The 17,018-nt window shown below is 37.6% G+C and overlaps 1 long non-coding RNA gene and 1 other non-coding gene across 2 annotated transcripts; one reads left to right on the top strand and one right to left on the bottom strand.

The window, feature by feature from the left end:
- The first annotated feature begins 4,152 nt into the window (after positions 1 to 4,152).
- Positions 4,153 to 4,259, top strand: LOC120271163. The gene has a single exon (XR_005539786.1). It is a non-coding gene; the product is annotated as a small nucleolar RNA R71 (small nucleolar RNA).
- A 9,703-nt stretch (positions 4,260 to 13,962) lies between these two features.
- On the bottom strand, positions 13,963 to 15,826 carry LOC120270111. Its single transcript, XR_005539561.1, has 3 exons — positions 15,787 to 15,826; positions 15,325 to 15,396; positions 13,963 to 14,040 (listed from the first exon to the last, which is right to left on the bottom strand). It is a non-coding gene; the product is annotated as an uncharacterized LOC120270111 (long non-coding RNA).
- Positions 15,827 to 17,018: the final 1,192 nt, after the last annotated feature.

Genomic DNA, 17,018 nt, shown 5'->3' with positions numbered 1-17,018 from the left:
TCTTCTCCTCCCTCGGCTATCTCTGGATTGGGTGTAATTAGTACATACTCTCTTGGCCGATGCCTGCGTACCATCCCCCATCAGTCCCATCGTCTCTATACCCAAGGGACCAGGTACAATCGCCTTTTTGATCCCTCTAATCGCATCCTCGAGACCCATACCCATGATGAGTCTCGTAATATAGGGACAAGAGAAAAGGACACCAATCTAGGCATATTGTCCCTGGTGTCTCAAATAATCGGCCATAATGTGCCCTAGATGCAACGGCTCGCTTTGTACCATGGAATATTAGTATAGAAGCTTCTATCTACTCAAAACTCTAGTATTGTCTCCACGGCTATTCATTGATATACTTAAGATGGCGTGTATGTATCTGTAGCTCAGCCGAGGTAGACAATTTGCCTTTGACACCCCCGGCTCATATTGACCCTAACCACATAAGGCCCTATAGGCTCTCTAAGGATTCAAGCTGCCAAGATAATCGGTGGGTAGTCACTCGTACTCATCAGTGTCAATAAAAGCCTCGTCCTATAATCCTAGCTGTACCAAAAATTGTGTGATGCTCATACTATAATAATATCCAAAAGCTCTAAACTATATGGCTCCAACACTTTCAAATCTTGGATATGATCCGTCAAACTCAAAAGACACTAGTATCTCCAGCGTCAATGTGCCGATGGCAGGATCACGGATAGTCAACAATCTGCGCTAACTGCCCACGGCCAACAACTCCTCAATCTCATCTTCCATGCCATCAGCCAACTGTATCTCTCGCATAGCACTCACATCCGGGAAGCGGGTCAGTCTAAACTTTAACTTGGACAAGCACTTGAAACGAGCCTAATGCTCTGGTATAGCAAAGTCTATGTGCTCAGCCTTTGGGGAATGCTCTTTGGGATGCTTGCCGACTTTCTTCTTCGTCCTAAGGAACATATGTACAAGATTAAAAAAAAACTCCATCAAAAACACTCACAGATTAATACTACAGAAATCCACACAGTCATGTGGAAATTCCACACTTCCGTGTAGATCCACAAGGCGTTAAAACGGCACGGCCCTTCTGCTAAAATCCATGAAGAATACATCAAATTCATTTCTAAACCCATTCTAACCATGGAATAGCACATTCATCAGATTTTATCCAACAAAACACATGTAATGGCGAAGAAAAGAGAGAATGAAGGTTTACCGACAAGATGAAGTAAGAAGCCTTGAAAATCGACCGGAAAACTCAAGTAAAACCTCTCTAAATTGACGGTGCAAGGTCGGGGGAGTGAATGGATGCGCTCTCAAAGTGTTTGGCAATGTGAAGATGAAGATATGTAAAGAGATTTTAAAGAAAACCCGCACCTCTTGATGTTCTGTACATTCACACGGGCGTGTGGAAATTACCAATGCCCGTGTAACTCCAAAGGAGAGCTTCACAGGGGTAGACGCACACCCCTGTGTGCTCTCAGGATGACACTCATAGACTCTGAATGCATCCCCACGGGCGTGTGAAAATTCCAAACGCCCGTATGCCCGAACGACAGGGTCAAATACATGCCCCTTTGGCTTCTTTTTCCAACTGAGAAAATTTTTTAAGAGTTTCACACGCCCGTGTAGAAATTCCACACGGGCGTGGATCTTCACAAGGCCACTCACAGGGGCATGCACAGGCCCCTGTGTCTTCTCGGGATGAAGGAGAACTCTCTATAGAGATCCACACGAGCATATGGAAATTATCCACTCGGGTGTGTTTATCACAGGGTCATCCACAGCGGTAGATGCGCGCCCCTGTGTATCCTCGAGTATAAATTTCTAAGTCTCTACAGAGAAACACTTGCCCGTGTGGAATTAACACATGGGAGTGTGACCGTCATCAGGTCATTCACAGGGACAGACGCACGCCCCTGTGTCCTCTCAGGATGAGCTCGTAGTAGAGACACACGCCCGTGTGGAAATTCCAAACGGTACTGTGCCTTTTTTGGATGACTTAGAAAAATCTATAGGCTCTGCAAGAAGTTCTTGAACATGTATACATACTCAAGCTTGCCTCTACAATGCAAACTTAACTAGAGAAATATGAAAAACGATGCTCAAACGGGCAAGAACTTCGCCACACACATTTAAACACACAAAAACACCAATAATTCACTAGAAAATCACAACAATAGCATCTAAAAATCAAGACACCAACACTCATGCTTTTATCCATGCAAGTACTAAACTAAATCCTAGAAAAACAGTAAAAACTTGGGTTGCCTCCCAGTAAAAACAGTAAGGTTCATAGATGAAGGTTTCCCTCTTACCCATACCTTGAATGCATGATGAACATAGTCTTTTGCAGATAGAGGGGGAGTTGTCAAGCATGTTACCACATAAGGGTTCGTTACCCTTGTTCCATTCTTACATATCCCCATTAGCCTTAGGGTGTTTCTTGTGGTGCCTCCTTGCTCACTTCATCTTTAGAAGCACCTTCTTCATGATACCCGGGGTAGATGGTACCCTTGTGGTGCCTCCTTGCTCACTCTTTGGTCTAGCAACCGCTGGTACGGGTCTGGATTCATCATTTCCTGCACATATTCATCAATTAGTTCATCGGTAGTGTTAAGAAAATAAAGAGTATCATCAAAGTCAAAAGAACATCGCATGGATTCAGCGAGGCGGTATGTAAGCTTGTCATCACCAACCTTCAGTGTCAACTCTCTGCCATCCATATCAATCATAGCTTTGGAAGTGCGTAAGAACGGCCTTCCAAGTATCAGCAGAACATCAACATCCTTATCAACATCCAACACTACAAAGTCTATAGGAAATATGTACTTGTCAACCTTCACAAGTACGTCTTCAATGATTCTCCTTGGATGCCTAAACGTTCGGTCCGCCAATTGAAGTGTCATCCGAGTGTGTCTAGGCTCTCCCAAGCCTAGCTTTTGAAAAGATGAGTATGGAATAATGTTGATACTAGCCCCTGAATCCGCCAATGCCATTTCTTCACCTAAATTACCAATGTTGCATGGGATGATGAAACTTCCAGAGTCTTTCTTCTTGTTCAGCATATTCTTTTGCAACACCACCGAAGAAGAGGCCTCTAATATCACCGATGCACTTTTCTCCAACTTCCTCTTGTTGATCAGAAGATCCTTCAAAAACTTTACATACTGAGGCATTTGAGACAACGCCTCCACAAAAGGAATATTGATGTGCAATAGACCCAAGAACTTCTTGTATTGCTCATCATTTTGGTCATTCTTCAATCTTGAAGGATAAGGAATTCTTGTCTTGTAAGTTGGTGGTGTCACCTCTTTCTACTTGTTTACTCTTTCCCCAATCTCCATGACCTCGAGTGCATCAACATTGGTCTTCTCACTCGGAAGCATGCCTTCAACCTCATCACCACTTCTCAAAGTGATGGCCTTCACATGTTCTTTAGGATTAGTCTCGGTGTTACTAGGCAAGCTTCCTTGGGGTCTCTTTGATAACAACTCTGCAATTTGCCCCACTTAATTCTCTAGATTGTGCAATGAAGCGGTGTGTTTGCGAATTGTAGCTTCGACCGACTGAATCCTTGTATCTGACGATTGGACGAATTTGGTCAAAGCTTTCTGTAGATCAGTCATCCGGGTCTCCAAACCTAAAATGCGATTCTCCATGTTCAGGGCTTGTTGTTGTTGGAAACCTGGTGGTGCCATGGCCTTTTGTTGCCCTTGATTACTCCATGAAAGATTGGGGTGGCTCCTCCAACCCGGATTATAGGTGTTGTTATATAGATTGCCTTGGTTTCTCATTGCATTACCCATAAAATAAACTTTCTCTATCGAGGATGTACCACCAATAGAAATAGGGCAGTCGGATGAAGCTTGTCCTCGCCCACACCTGGTATAACTCGTCAAGGCCACCACTCTAGGAGAAGTTAGAGTATCTAACTTCTTGCTCAATGACACAACTAGGGCCGCCAATGAAGTAACTGCATCTATCTAATGAAGTCCGGCTACCTTCTTTCTATCTCTTGTGTTCCACTGGTTGCTTTTCATAGCCATTTCTTCAATGAGATGGCGTGCCTCTTCAGGGGTCTTACTTCCTAAGATACTTCCTGCTGCTGGATGAAGTAACTGTTCTATGCTTGGGTTCAAACCATTGTATAAAGTCTGAATGATCATCCACTCGGGGAACCCATGTTGAGGACATTTATGCAGGTGCTCCTTGAACCTATCCCATGTCTCAAATAGAGACTCCAATTTCATTTGCACATAGGAAGAAATCTCATTCCTGAGCTTCACAGATTTTCTGGGAGGAAAATATCGGGCAAGAAAAGCTTCTAACATCTCCTCCCATGTGGTGATCGATGCTCTAGGTAATGAATATAGCCACTGCTTTGCTCTTCCCTTCAAGGAAAATGGGAAGGCCCTCAATCAGATAGCATCATCCGTAACACCATTAATCTTAAGAATGTCACACACTTGTAAGAAATTCTCGATGTGGTTGTTTGGATCCTCATCAGCCAAAACATTAAACTGTGTCAACTGCTGTATCATTTGGATGAATGCTGGCTTTAGCTCAAAATTCTGAGCCGTAATCGGTGGCCACCCAAAACTGAGGGTCTGGCATAATCTGTGAGTGTCCTCTGCTACTCATTCTATTCTGCCATATTATCTGACCATTAATCTTCTATCTCAGCTTAATTTGACTATTCTTGCATAGTTTTTTTACCCTTTCTTCTAAGTGTTCGTTCAAGTTCAGGATCACCTCCAACCAATGTCGAAGGGTTCTCTCGGGTCATAACCTAGAGCTATAACTAAAGAAAGAAAAACAAATCCGAATGATGATAGAATAAGAAAGTGTGAAATAGAATGAATGATGAATAGCTAAAAAAGCAAAGTACAAAGTGTCTCCAAACGCCTATTCCCTGGCAATGGCACCAAAAACTTGACACACCCCTTGTGTGTGACCCACAAGTGCACGGGTTTGTCGAAGTAATAATACTCAGGTGACTAGGTTATCGTATCCACATGGAATAGTGATTGGAAACACAAAGATTACTGTTTAACTTAAGTGAAGGTGAATCAATAGTGGTGTGAACAAGAATCAATGCAAATAGAAATAAGAAAAGGAAAGCAGAACGCAAGTAAATGACATGAGAGGCAATCGATAGAAAGTGGGTCACCCGGACATTGCTCACCCTAGGATTAATGTTTCAAGTGCAAGACCAATCATTATGTCTCCTAATTGATGCTTAATAAGTCATGGAAATCCTAAAACACACGGTCCCAAACCTAAGGTCAACCATAACTAACATTACACGATATCCCGGAGGAGAAATCGCTCAGTCTCGACGCCTCACACTGTACAAGGTTGCTTAAAGCTCTAGGGACTCCAAGAGATAAATCCTATTCTTAAACGTAGATCTAACCCTTTGGTCCAGGAGAAAGATCCTTAGTCACAATTAAGCCCTAGATACTAAGGATTACTTCAACCCTTCACTCTGTTGCTTGCACAACTAAGCCCCAGCGGAGTTCGTCTCTTAGCACTTCACTCTATTGTGACCACAAAGAACTCTATCAACATGGAAGTAGGATAAATCACACCGGAGGGGAAAAGGGACACTCCGCTATCTCTCGACTCACCCTCTAAACTCTCTCCAATCTAGCATTATCTAGCCCTCATGGTGTGTCACTCATCCACAAAGGCTACCAAGATGGATTCTCAACCCTAGTGTCACTCTATGGGAAAATCAACTCAACAAGCATTCAATATTGTAACTCAATTAAAGACATCAATTAAAGAAAGCATAAAAAACGTCAATGAAACAATAGCATCCTAGGGTTTACAAGTCCAAGTAGCCTCTAAGGGTTTAGCTCTTCATGGAGCAAAGTACAATCAGTAGTGAAATGAAAAGTAAAGATATGCAATCCAAGAATAAAACCCCCTTGGTGTTCATGTTGATGGTCTTGTGGAGTGACCTCGTCTTTTGCAAAGGACCCCTCATTAAGCATAGGGCACACCTCGCCAGATCGGTGCCAATGAAAGCTTCCCCAATAACTCTCTTCCGAAGGAATTAGATGATGAAGGCCATCGAACCTCTCCAAAAACCTAGCCAAAGCCTCTCCAAAGCCTCTCCAAACCCTAGCCGCCGGCGTCTCCAAAGATGGGGGAGAGATGGAGAAAGGATGGAAAGATAGATGCCCAAATCAGTACAAGTCACGGCTTTTATAAAGGGTTGGAATCTGGGATCCACACAAGAATGTGAAATTTCCACATGCCCATGTGAATTTGCAGGAATCTAATTTTCTGTGGTCTATGAACAGTAACTGCTGCAGTATATTGTTGCAGTGGTTTGTTACAATAACCTGCTGCAGTATTCTGCCAAAAACACTCCCGAATCCACACTTTTTATCAAGGCAACATAAATGGCCACACGTCTATGCCGTAGATTGTGTCACTTCTTCAATAAAGGATAACATTGACGAAGATCTTGTTAGCATTGCACAAGTCAGAATACACAAATATAGCTGCCTTTGTGCCACTCTAAGCCAAGTAATTGCTTGAGAACATGGAGGTTGGCACACATTCACGTATCTTTAAGCACAACTTGTGTCTTCAATTTTTGTTCACTTCAAGATTTCATCAACAAAGTGCAATCACAATCCACTTTGGCTTCCTTCCTCTATATGTGGCTCCGCAACCCTATATGCACAAAAGTAACACACATACACATGTATTAGCACTAAAATCTGATAAAAGTGATGCTCATCGTAAGAAAAAGAATACTTCATATTACTAATACACAAGCACTTATCAATGATACACTTATTTATCTATTAAAAACCTCTTGCTTATTTAAAGTTCAGGTAGGGGAAGAGAATCATAGTCATCTTTGTAGTTTTCAACCAATTAAGCATAAAGCAAAAGCTAGTTTATAGATTTAATAATTATTAGCATATTTATCTTTAAAGAAAGAGTAGGTAATATCAAAATAGATAGGATAATTTGCTTTTAAAGAGTTTGATACATACCTTGTTTGGAAACCAAATTTTATTGAAACCTATTAGTTAGTAAGTATGCATAACAAGTTTAAGTGTGGGCCAAGTAAATGATTCATAGATATAATTATTAACATGGTTGGTTTGACATCATTTTTACATGATTAAATGATATCTGAATTTACAAATTAATTTCTTTTTTTTTTGCTTAAAAATTGATTATTGGAATTACTTAAGTAATAATTTAAGGAAAAATTAAAATTATATTTTTTTAATTTAGGATAAATTCAATTTCTCAAATGAAGTGCAGCCCTATGTGATGAAACAAGTGCAAGCACAATACAAAAAATAGGCAATATCATCTGCACCAAAGCTATATCAAGAGCAAACATTATACAAAGGATGTGTAAGAAGGTGATTAGTGATGGTTGATTGACAATAAATGGGCGACTCAAAATTTTAAGGTAATTTTAAAATATCAGCTTAGTACATTAATTTATTTTGCTAGTTGATTTCTTATTAGAAATTAATTTTTGGTGATATATAAGAACAAAGTAGAAGAAACACAAATAACAGGGGAAACCAAGAGATGAAATCAGTTTGCGGCACAAAGTCAATTGTACAGGTTGCATATGAGATGGTAAAGTAAGATTTTATTTACTTAAATGTGAAATTTGTAAAACTTATTTCAATTAATTATTATTGTATTATGTCTTCTTTTTAATTTTTTTTATAAAGATAGAAATTCTAATGAATGGCAAGATACCATTAGAGTGTGGAACATATCACAACAAAATCCAGACGAAACATGGTGTATTCTAGATAGAGAAGAAATAATGGTATTGAAGTTGTAATTAAACTTGATCTTTTTATAGTGAAATGTTTAAAATTACTTTATTACATTTTTAGATTCTCTTTAGATATGCAGAATAGGCTTCTAGAAGAAGGAGATAAAAATTAAGAAACCATTTTATCTTCTCCTTTTCCACTTGTTGAACATTATGGCCTTGTTCTGAAAAGAAAGTCAAGCTATTCACGTGGTTTAGGGATTAAAAGGATAATTAACACACCTCTTGCATGCGTGCACTGCAAGTGCATGAGTGTTGAAGTAATCAAGTACCCAATGAGTAAGGTAGTAAACTCCACAAGGAACAAAAAATATTAGTAGTAACTACATCTAAGTTATCTAGTTGGAATCTAGAATATGATGAAATGAGCATAATCACGGAAAGTATGAATGTCACAAGAAAACATGGAAGTGTAAAAATGAGGGAAGTATTAATCAATAAGACGAGGTACCCTGGCAATTCTCCCCCTAGGATCTAACATGAAGCGCAAGATTTACCAAGTGTCTCTAAATCAAGTTAATCAAGTCGAGGAAATCCGAGAATAATCGGTCCTTGCCTCGAAACCACCAATATTAGTGCCCTACAAGATATTGGTGGAGAAATTGCTCAATCTCAACATCTCACACCACATATGACCATAATAGACTCTAGAGCTTCCTAAGAGTACATCTGATTCCTAAGGATAGTCCTAACCCTACTTTTAGGTAAAAGATCCCTAACCCCATACAAGGTTCCGGGGGAGAAATCTCACAATATCACGCCTCACACCAAATATGGTCGCATAAAGCCTATGGAATACAAAAATAGAATGTACTAATAAAAGGGTTTTAAAGGGGGCACTTCACTATATCATGACTCACCCTCTCAACTCTCTTCAATGTTGAGATTCTAACCCTAATGTAGACCTTTCTCTCACCAAGGTGAACAAGTCATGAATGCTAATCAACTATAAGATCAACAAGGCAAGCAAATAATAAGAGAGCAAGATTAAAGCTCAATTAAACTCGGAATTAATAGAAATACACAAAGTAAATCAATACAAAAATAATATCCTAGGGTTCACATGCCCAAATACCTACTAGGGTTTAGCCCTCCATGGGGAGAATTACAAAACAAATAATGCAAAGTAAATCTATGAAAACCATGGAAGAAAACCTCCTTGAATTTGTGATGATGGGCTTGACAGGTTGGTCAACATCTTGAAGGATTTCTCTCCTAAGCTAGATAACTGATGGCTTCTTTAATGCTATGACAAAGAAGGAATCTATCAAAGTTGGTGAAGCACACCCACCAAATTCGTCAATGACCTCCTCTCAAAACCCTAGCAGCTTCTCCTTTCAATAGCCCTCAAAAAGTCTCCAAAGAATATCTGTCACGTGCCTCCATGCGACTGTGTGGGCTACAAAATTGCACACATAACCGGGTGGAATTTTCACTCGGTCTTGTGAACAGTATTTTGCTACATTACTGCTATATTGTTTTGCTATAGTGCTCTTCATAAACAAGGCTCCAACACTCTTCTCTTGAGGCCACATAGACAGGCACATATCCACGTGGTAGGTTATGAGGCTTCTTGTCATCTAATCATCATTAGGAAGGCTCTTGCATTCTTCACCCAAGTAGGGATATGGGAGTATGACTGGTTTTGTGCCCTTCCAACTCATAATCTTGCTTGAATCCTCTTGGAAGTTGGCACACACACCTATGTGCATGATCTCCTCATGTGTCTTTATCCTTATGTTGCACAAAAACTCCCAAAAGGTGTCTTCATAACCTATCTTTGCTTCCTTTTATTTTCTCAAGGCCTTCACAACCTATTTGCACAAAGAAATAACAAATACAATTTATGAGACATAAACCATGATAAAATTGATGCTCAATGCATGTAAACCATATAAAGAAATATGATTACTCAATCACTCATCAATAACATTTAAGTCTCAAGAAAAGAGTCAAATTTTAGCAGATGCGGAAGCTGCAAAGAAACATGCAAATGATTTAAGTGGTGAAGTTGCTAGACTTAGTGAAATCACAAAAAAACAAGATGAGGAGGTTCAAGCTCAATGCGCCACTATTGAGAAGCAAGCCATGGAAATTAAGCAAATTTCTGGTGTTATTGCACATTTGGTAAATATTAAAGTAATCCCTACATTCACCCTAATTGGAGACCCATCAAATGCTCGAATATCAAGTGCATCAACTAGTGAGGTGGGTAGAAATTTATAGTCTTGAATAGTTAGTAGCACTTCATATCATTATCATTGTATTAAAATTAAATATTTCTACTAATTTGATTGATTCTATTTTTACTTTGTTTTACGACACAATTCTATTGCAAAGGACTTCATTTGCAAATTTATTGGGCAGGGTAGTTTAGGATTATTACAGATTTTATTATTTTGTTTTACATATTAAACATTCTAATTAGAATACTACACATTTTGGTAGTTTTATTTATTTTAATATAGTCTTCAAAATTTTTATTTTGTTTGTGATATTGGCTATAAAAATGTGCTTTTTGTGACAGAATTCCATTATGATATAATTCACATTATTACAATAAATGTTATTTATGACAACATTGATAATTTTATGATGATGGTAATAAACACACCAATGACTAATTTTGTTTATATTTACTGGTCACTAATATAAATAGTATGAGTCACAAAAAAAAAAGGGAAAATCTTACAATTTTCAAATATTTTAGTGCCCATGTTATTGTAACAAAACTGATGCTATTGTTACAACTTTATTTGTCATAATTTAGTACTTTTTAGTTTTGACATAATTTTCACTAGTGGTTAAAGCACTTATTAAAAAAAAAACCAATTGTCACTATTAGCAAGTACTTTACTGACGATGATGTTGCTACAAAAAAAAAATATTGTTACAACTTTGTTTGTCAATATTTAGTATTTTGGTGATAAAATTGCCATAAATTAGTATACCACTAGTGATGAAAAATTTGTCACTATTATTTTTTAGAGTCAACAAAGTTGACACAAAAAGTGAAGTATTGTTACAACTTTGTTTGTCACGACTTAATATTTATTCTGACAATAATATTTTCACAAATAAGCAAAATTATTGTGATGATATAGTTTTTTTAACACAAATTAAAAAGTTTTGAGTGTCAAAAATGTTATCACAAATGTGTTAAGTAGTTATGACCATATCTTTAAAGTAGTCACTACTAGATTAGTGATGGAGATATTTGTAACTGGAGATGACGACTTTAAAGGTCACTATTAATAAAAGTGACTAAAAATACCACTTGTAGTGACAGTTTTTATTATCACTAAAAATTCATTTCCTTGTAGTCACACTTATTCTGGACATTAAAATAAGATATTCCATTTAGTAAAGAGGCATTGCCAACAAATTTATTTCCAAAATAAATTTCATGACTAGTTTCACCAAATTTAAAGACATATTTCTTTCTGACTAAAATCAATATGGAAACAATATTCTTTAAATCTTTCGGTGATACTAAACAATCCTCTAAAACTTAAACCTGTCTCGAATATAAGTGAATAAAAGTAGATCCTATGTGGGTTTCCATGACACAATTTCTACTTCGCACATTGATCATCACCTCTCATTCACCCAACTTTCTTCTTCTTTCTAGATTCTGAAACATGAGCACTAGCTCAAGAATAAAAAATCCAAGAAGTACATAATACAAATATTGAACAACTAGTTTCTAAAACTAATCGTTCGATATTTATAGTTCTGTCTGCTCTTAGCTATGGGTAATCTGGCTTCTAATAACTGACCTCGCCACAATAGAAATACTTGCCACTCGCTTGGATCTCTCACCCTCTTGAGCCGTAGGAGCCTTACCTTTCTTCTTACTCACTCCTCTCGTAGCCTTGAGTGGAGAGGCAATAGGAATACTATATTTAAGAATGTACTCAATTAGCTCTATATAAAGGACTACCCTCAAAAGCCTGAGCCAATTAACATAATTAGGCCCAATAAGGATATTATCTCATGCAAAATATTAAGTGGGTTATTTGTCATATCGAGAAATAAATGTAAAAAATTAAAGAAACCCAGATTATTAGTTCATTTATACTATAACCAAGTTATATTAATGTCTTTAAATAAAACTTAGATCCCACTAATTTTTTCATAAATCTACACTCCCAATGTAGATTTCAGAAATCCTAGTTGGTAGAATTTCATAGCAAGTGAATACAAGGCCCCTTATATAGGGAGGTTATCATGCATCCTCATAACTCTAATCACCCAATGCTTGGTGAAGAACTAGAAAATTCCATGCCTTTCAACTTAGTTTTTTCTTTTGGAATAATTTATTTGCAAGTAATTAATTAGGTGTCACATATATGTATAAAATATGACGTACATACACATTCAAGCATTCACACGGATATGATCAAGAACATCTAAGATTAACCTAAGTTAATAGGTTAATTTAAAAATAAAATCGTAATATATTACATGGTTTTGTTCTAAATAAAAAGGATATAAATAGGGCTAAACACCCCTTGTGTGTGTGTACCGCAAGTACATGGATTGTCGAAATAATAAAGTACCCAGGTGAGTGGATAGTCATATCCACAGGGAATACTGCTCGGAAATACAATAATTGCTATTTAACCATAGTGAAAATGACTTAAGAGTGGTGTGAACAATATCGATGCAAGTAAAAATAAAGAAAAGAAAAAAGAGTCATAATAGAATATAAGTAGAGACAATCGATAGAAAGATGGGGCACCCGGACATTGCTTACCCTAGGACTATTGTTTCAAGTGCAAGACCAATCATTATGTCTCTTAACTGATGCTTAATGAGTCGTGAAAATCCTAAAACCCACGGTCTGAAACCTAAGGTCAACCGTGACTAACCCAACACTATACCCAGGTGGAAAGGAATACTCTCGACGCCTCGCACTGTGCAAGGTTGCTTAAAGCTCTAGGGATTCTAAGTGATAAACCATGTTCCCTAATATAGATCTAACCCTTTGGTCCAGGCAAAAGACCCCTAATCACAATTAAGCCCCAGCACTAAGGATTAATTCAACACTTCACTCTGTTGCTCGCACAACTAAGCCCTAGTGGAGTTCGTCTCTTAGCACTTCACTTTATTGTAACCGCAAAGAACTCTTGGAAAGTGGAGTTAGGATAAACCACACCGGAAGGGAAAAGGGGCATTCTGCTACCTATCGACTTACCCTCTCGACCCTCTTCAACCTAGATTTGTCTAATCCTAATGAAGTGTCACTCATTCACAAGGATTACGAATATAGTAGATTCTCAACTCTAGAGTCACTTTAAGAGAAAATCAATTCAATAAGCATTCAAGGTTGGAAATCAATTAAAAACATCAATTAAGGAAACATAATAAAAGATCAATAAAACAAAATCATCCTAGGGTTTACAAGTCCAAGCACCCACTAGGGGTTTAGCTCTCCATGGAGCAATATATAATCAACAATGAAATCGAATGTAAAAGCATGCAATCCATAAATAAAACCCCCTCGTAGTCTGTATCGATTATCTTCTGGAGTCGCCTCATCTTCTCCAAGGGTTCCCTCATAAAGCCTAGGGCAGGCACACCTCACTGAATCGATACAGACGAAAGCTCTCCTAATAACTTTCTTCCAAAGAAAAGTAATGTCGAAGGCCGTAGAACCACTCCAAAGACTTAGAAAAAGGCTCACTAAACCCTAACCGTGAGCGCCTCCAAAGATGGGGAAAATATGAAAAAAGAATTCTTCAAAACGTCTGAAATAGCGGTATTTATAGGTATCACGCCCCGTCCCGTGGGTCTCACACATGACATACCACCACGACAACCAAGGAGAGGTCCAACACTACCTCAACCCTAGATCATCGTAAGGCTAACCTGTTTCCTGTACAAAGCTACTATAACAGCAAGAAATATTTTAACTAGTCAACCTACACAATTATTCCTACACATACCCATCACTTTAATACAAATTATGATACAAGGATAATCATAACATAGAGTTCATAATGACAATGCTAACAACCATTCACATAAAGAGTATACTTCTCATACACAACATAAATCTAACCAACATATAAAAGTATCACAAAAATAATATAGATTAGGGTCGATAACATTCAAGTGGATCCATCAAATACATACCAAAATGTTTAACCATCATACACAGCTTAAGATAACTCAAACTGCTCTGCCAAGCACTTCACACTTCTATCCCACTGCTGTACTATCACCTGGGAGGGAAAAGAAGAAGGGATGAGTAACTAAGTTACTTAGTGAGCGGCTAAACATGGAGCTATATCTCATACATTATAGATTAAAATAAAATGTCAAAAATATATTTCAAATCCTCAAAATATTCAATATACTTTGAATGTCAAGTATAAAGTAAGAAATAAAATTTACAACGATGAAATGCTTGATAAAACTATCTAAATCATCATGAAATCCATACGAGTAAGAAATCCAGATCCATACTTTTGTTTAGTAACTCATAGTCCAAAGTATATAAATCATCGGTTAAAACAATCAAATATATATCATAAACAGCCTCGAAAACCCTCCCTCGCTAACCGTGGTCGCGGTTAGGTCAGGAGCCATTAAGATGTGTGTATCTTGGCATTGGCTGATGGGATGTTCATGTGGTGACTCCGAACAACCCAACTATATCCAAGTCACGGCTCTACGCTCCCACCTAAAATACCATAACCGGTTTGACAGTATTCCACGCCACCTCTATATAGCTCGGCCCATGGAAACCATCCACACCCTTGCTGCATTAAGTATTGGGGATTCCCCTTGTCACCATCAAAACCACCCTGTCAAGAACATGAAGGCCGTAGCCCACCATTTCCATGGATATGTTCAAGACCCGTGGGTGTTCGCATAATAACATCCAAATATTCATCACAACATAAAAAGGGTCCTTAATCAGGACTATGTCTACAAATCATGAACGAGAGCCATCAAAATGAATACATACCATTTTGCCCCGTAGGCTCAATATACACATCAATAAGAAAACAAAAGTCTCACCATGAGATCACAAGTGTACACAAATGCCAATCTCACTCCAAGAGTCAACAACTTGTTCATAACCATTCCATGAAAACATTTTCATTAAGAACATCACACAAGAATATTCATTGAAAACATATGTATATATACCTCCATTCAATTATGCCATCATCATGGCAAAATTCAATTTGTTTTACCCAAAGCTTTTGTTCATAATAGGAAGAACATCAATCTTCAAAAAATATACACAATGCAAACACATCTTCTAAAACATGAACTTTTCAAATCACAACAACAATATATATATTTATGATCTTTAGTAACAATCATGAAGTATGTCAAATCATAAACCATCATGATTTCCAAATCAAATGGAAAAATATCTCAAGAGTTTTAAAAATAGAAAACTTGTCATTCAAAGGCAATAAACATATATATATATATATATATTCAAGAATATGCATGATATATAGTTCATGATTTAATAAAATCCCACTCACAAACTTGGCGAGCTAAAACATTCTGTTGTTACTTCTCCACAGGCTCTTTCCCCTTGATTGAAATCTTACCTCCTAGAGGCATTAAACAACCAAAACAAGCAATGAAAATTCATCAATGACTTAATCAATTAAAATGAAGAAGAATGCTCAAAATGGGAAAATGAGTGCTTTTAGGGTTTGCTAAGCACTCTAACAAGAAGATCTAACAAGAATGAAACTCTCACAACCCTCAAACCTAACAAGAAAAGCAAAAGAAACCAAACTTGGTTCGGTGCTACAGTCACCCTAATTTAGAACACTAAAGATCTATCTCAAATCTCAATGGATCCAAGGTTTTACAACTCCATAGTTCTTCTATTCTCTCAATCCAAACAAAACCCATGATTTTCCACGCATAATATCAAAGAACTCCAACAAAAACAGAAAGAGAGAAGGAGAAGATCAAATGAAGCTCATCCTTACCTCAAAGCTTCTCAAAAACCCTAAGGAAGGCTCTTCTCAAGAAATAAATGAAAAAATCTTTGAGTTTTCTTCTTGATTCAAGGCAAGATGATGGGTTAAAGAAGTGGGGATGAAGGTTCTAGAGGAGGAGAAAAGGGTTTGTGGAAGTGTGTAGAAAGAATGAAGAAAAAGTGGCTAAAATGGCTTCAAAACTCTAGAAACTTGTCCCAAACGGCCCTCCATATGGCCCCCATGCAGCCAGTATGAGTTAGTTCAAAGTTTCTGGAATTTCTATCCCGTGGTCTATCCAGGCCGTATGGACCCCGTCTTCCACACTCAGCCTATAGTAAAATGGCTCTAAACAGCTCAATTGGTGTCCGATTGACCTCATTTTTTATTCTAATGACTTGGGACACTCTTAGGCACACTCACACATGAAAATTACTCAAGAAAACACATTAAGACATGAATGAAAGAAATATGAAAATGGTCAAATTACCACATCCTACCCCCCTTAAAAAAAAATCCCGGCCTCAATATTTAGCATATCTCTAGTTCCAAACAAAAGGGGATATTTACTCTTCATCATTTCTTCTTGTTCCCAAGTTATCTCTTCTACAACATCATTCCTCCAAAGTACTTTTACCATAGGTATGTTCTTTCACCGAAGAGTTTTCACTTGGTGATCCAAAATCTTCACCGGTTGCACTTCAAACTTCAAATCTTGCCTTAACTCCACTGGTGGTGTTTCAAGACAATGAGAAGCGTCAGGGATATACTTCTTCAAAATAGAGACATGAAACACATTGTGAATCTTCTCCAACTCAAGTGGTAATTCTAATTGATAAGCTAACTGTCCAATTCTCTCTAGAATAAAAAAATGACCTATATATCGGGGATTCAACTTTCACCTACCTCGAAACCGAATTACCCCTTTCCATGGAGAGATTTTCAAGAATACTTTATCCCCAACCTAAAACTCCAAGAATCTCCTACGGTTGTCAGCATAGCTCTTTTTCTATCATGAGCTGTGATAAGTGCTTGTGTGTTAAAAATGCAAAGTATTCTTTCCTTATGATGAGCATTACTTTTATCAGGTTTTAGCACTAATACATGTATATTTGTGTTACTTTGGTGCATGTAGGGTTGTAAAGCCAAATATGAAAGAAAGAAGTCAATCTAGATCGTGAATGCACTATTTGATGAAATCTTGGAAGGTACAAATGCGAAGATGCAAGTTGGGTTCGAAGATA

Source organism: Dioscorea cayenensis, chromosome 10 (genome assembly GCF_009730915.1).
Source record: "Dioscorea cayenensis subsp. rotundata cultivar TDr96_F1 chromosome 10, TDr96_F1_v2_PseudoChromosome.rev07_lg8_w22 25.fasta, whole genome shotgun sequence".
NCBI lineage: Eukaryota > Viridiplantae > Streptophyta > Magnoliopsida > Dioscoreales > Dioscoreaceae > Dioscorea > Dioscorea cayenensis.
Note: the sequence above shows the minus strand (reverse complement) of the source record. Positions and strands in the feature narration are given on the sequence as shown.